This window comes from Oreochromis aureus, linkage group 1, assembly GCF_013358895.1.
Source record: "Oreochromis aureus strain Israel breed Guangdong linkage group 1, ZZ_aureus, whole genome shotgun sequence".
NCBI classification, from domain to species: domain Eukaryota; kingdom Metazoa; phylum Chordata; class Actinopteri; order Cichliformes; family Cichlidae; genus Oreochromis; species Oreochromis aureus.
Window position 1 is genome coordinate 6,833,913 of NC_052942.1, and position 3,812 is coordinate 6,837,724.

The 3,812-nt window shown below is 34.1% G+C and overlaps 1 long non-coding RNA gene across 1 annotated transcript; it reads right to left on the minus strand.

The window, feature by feature from the left end:
- Window positions 1-3,297: 3,297 nt before the first annotated feature.
- LOC120441223 lies at window positions 3,298-3,812 on the minus strand. The gene is made up of 3 exons (XR_005613936.1): window positions 3,673-3,812; window positions 3,453-3,556; window positions 3,298-3,353 (listed from the first exon to the last, which is right to left on the minus strand). It is a non-coding gene; the product is annotated as an uncharacterized LOC120441223 (long non-coding RNA).

Here is a 3,812-nt window from a genome sequence, read left to right on the forward strand (position 1 = left end):
AATTAATTGCTGAATTTTAAGTTAAAAATGTTGAATGAGATGAAAAATACAGAAATTTTCACCTGAAAACAAAAGTGCTGAACTGCTAAAAGCTGACAAGCACAGAGAAGAAGTTGGAAAATAGCTGAAAATGTTTTAAATGTAAATTAGAAAAACCTAAGTAATGAGAACAGAAAATTTAGAGTCAGAAAACATCTGAATGAATATTAAAAGTTCATATTCTTTGAATCACTGAATGACTAAAGTGTAATCCCTCCACTTGGATCCACACACTTTTAAAGGTTTACATCTCTGAGCTTTGAAAGACACTGTGTTGTAAAGAGAACAACGATGGCTTCGTTTTGAGGGTAAAATGATGGCTGTAGAGCAAACACTGTGGACACAGCAGCAGTTGAAAGAGAAGTGTTTAAGATGAATATTGGCAGAGTGAGAGAGAGCTCGTTAGGCAGGCAGGTGTGAGCCTGGTTGCTATAGTGACTGCACCCACTGGCTCCATACACACGCGCACAGACATGCACCTCACTTTTGCTGCTTAAAATAAACAGAAAAGTCAGGTCGAAACAAATCGCTCCCAAATGAAAAGTACAGGTCCTATTGACAAAATTCTTTCACCGTGAGCGACAGCAATGTCTAGTCTACCTAATTCTCAGTTTTCATGCTTGTGGAGTTTATTATATGGACGTGGTGACAGTGTAAAGACACCATGCTCTTCTGATTTTCAAAGGAACTTTCTGAGCCATTTTAACATTGGAGTCTATGGAGGACTTGGAGGGAGGAGTCTGTGCTTTGGTGACATTTATGAAAGAACCATAACACCTAGGACAATAGTAAACACATTGGATGAAAGAGGACAGCGATGGCTACGTTTTGAGGGTAAAATCAGACCTGTAGAGCAAACGCTGCGGACACAGCAGCAGTTTTAAAAAAGATTTTAAGATTAATTTTTTTGCTCCTCTCACTCTAGCAGTTGAGCTGTCTCACTCTAGCCCCAACATTCCGTCCCATACACACCCATTATAAACGCTGAAACGGCTGAAAAAACATCATGAAACTTAAACTGGAACTGAAGAAAAAGTATAACAGATATTGAAAAGATAAATACAAGTTCAATAGTTGAATGTCTCGTCTTCGTTTTAAAGTTTGAATGGTGGCTCTATGTCAACGTATGTTGAAGTAGATACAGTTTGAAAATGAGTAAGTTGAATGAGGATTTGAAGGGTCTCCCCATTGAAATACATGGGAAATTTTTGTTGAAAAAAGTTGAATAAAATTAAAAATATAAATGTTAAAAATGAGAAAAATAGAAGCAGTCATGTCCAAAAGAAGAGGAATCTAACGGTGTTTGAATGGTTTTTCTAAGTTGAATGGTTTTGAAGGAGATAGACTACAAAAAACGTACGGAATATATAATAAAATATAATAATAACTAGAAAGTGCATTTTCTGAAGAAACTGCAGTGTGAATGCTTGAATCTGAATGTATGCACTGAAATGAAATAATTACTGAATATTAAGCTAAAAATGTTGAATTAGCTGGAAAATACAGAATTTTTAACCTGAAAACAAAAGTGCTGAACTTTTGAAAGCTGATTTTCACACAGAAGAAGTTGGAAAATAGCTGAACATGTTTAAAATGTAAATTAGAAAAAGATGAGTAATGACAAAAGAAAATGTAGTCAGAAAACCTCTGAATGAATAACAAAAGTTCATATTCTTCTAATCAGTTAAAGAGTGGAATTATGTATTATAAATCTCTAATTCATAAAAAAATAATAATAAAATAAATGTAAAAACAAATTTGTTGAATTGAACTGAAAAGATGAACAAACATTCTGGAGAAAATACAAGCTTTAATATACAGCATAATGTTTTTCAGACATATACACATGTGTATATCATGTTTAATGGTATTACATACATCAATTGTTTTGTATGTCATAGAAAATAACATGAAAATCTTACGTCATATTTTACAGCTTCTTTCTGAAAAGGACTTAAATTAATTCAACAAATGTTTTTTTTTTTCAAAATAGAATAAAAATCCTTTTAAAAAGAGACGTTTGCAATGTTTTAAGGTGTTAATAATCTGATCCTGTCATGTGTCTGTTCAACTTTAGTTTTTGGCACAGACTCGATTCTTAAAGAACGAATTACCAAATAATAAACAAATAAAATTGAAATTAAAGTAGCTATTTTTGTTAAACATTTCACAGGAGAATAAATAAAAATAACTAAATTAAATAACCAAATAAAAATAATAAGCAACATATGAAATACATGAAAATTCAACTTTTAAAACCATAATCCTGAACCTTTTAAATTGTGTTGGTTTCTTAGAACATGGCTGAACAGCTGTTTCTATTGGTCTACTTAATCTACTGATCTGTCTACACATCTTTTTATTACTCATTCTTTTTTATGTTTTATTGTAAACAGTGTCCACACAGTGGTAAAAGAGAACTGTATAGAGATTTTTGAGTAAACTCAAATGAAAGCCTAAGGTGGTAACACAGTTTAACACATAAAAATAATCAAATAAACACATTAGTCCTTTTTGTGAACATGGATAAATAAGTATCATTAGTTTACAGCATTGTTCAGCCATGCCACTAAATGCTTTTTAACACTGTGTTTTAACCTGGGCTCAGACACAAAGTCACAAATTTAGTTAGTCCCTGACTTTGAGTTGTGGTTATGACTAATTATTATACACAAGGCTTTATCTATCTGAACTCTAAGGACACAAATATGAAAAACCTATACTTACCAGCTGATACCCGCACTACACACTAGGTGTGCCATGTGACCTGAAACTTTGGTACAAACTCATCATAATTATTCTGTTAACACTGTTTCTTTAACACTGTTTGTGTTGCTGTTCAGCAGTTTAAAATGTTTTAGATTGGATTACATGGAACGAATTTGAGTTCTCTTGGGGTTTTTGTGTGTGTTTTGTTCTTAGCAGATTTTTTTAACATACTGTAGAATTCCAGTTACCACATTTCTGGTCATATGACATCCTGAGTGCCCACTTAAAAAATCCCCACAGTTAATTCAACAGTAAAACAAAATAAAAATATGTTAAATAAATAAAGGTTTGCTCTGTGATGAAATATTAAATAAGCATACATTGTACAGAGCTCTAACAATGAAAACAATCCTTTAGCCTGTTGATCAGAGAGAGGCAGTCATTATGTCCATTTAAAACCTGTAATCAAAGAGCACAACGTTTCTGTGAAACTATAAAGTCCCATATGATCCTCATCATGTCCAGTGACTTCAGAGTGGATCCTCCCTGTCATCCGGCCAGTGTTTGATGTGTGGCAAGCAGCACAGAAGCAGGATAGCTGAGGACTTTAAAAGAAGAGCAGAAAACAGGAACATATGTAGTTGTAAATGTAAATACCGGTGATACTTGTCAAAGGGAATAAAATAATGAAAATGTTAACTTACACACTCATTTAAGGAGGATCTTGACACTGCACAGAGGAGGCACAGTCAGTCTGGCAATGATGGTGATCTCCAGGGATGTTTTCCTGCAGCAACATTCCTGCCAACTGGCCATATGATCCAGAGTAGTTGGTTTGTAAGGAACAGAAAGGTGTATATGTTAGGTAGTGTGCACTTGGAGCTGGTCCTAAGAAACAAACACATCCTGTAATAAACTGAATACCTTTAGTAGTGCTGCTGCAAATATAAAGCCCTTCTATCATGTGTGGTTTCAAAGAAGATGTTTTGGAGGCTCGGTCACAGAAACTGTGCAGTCTGTTCAGTCCTGAGTGTCTCAGCTCTGAAGGGGATGGATCACAGAGG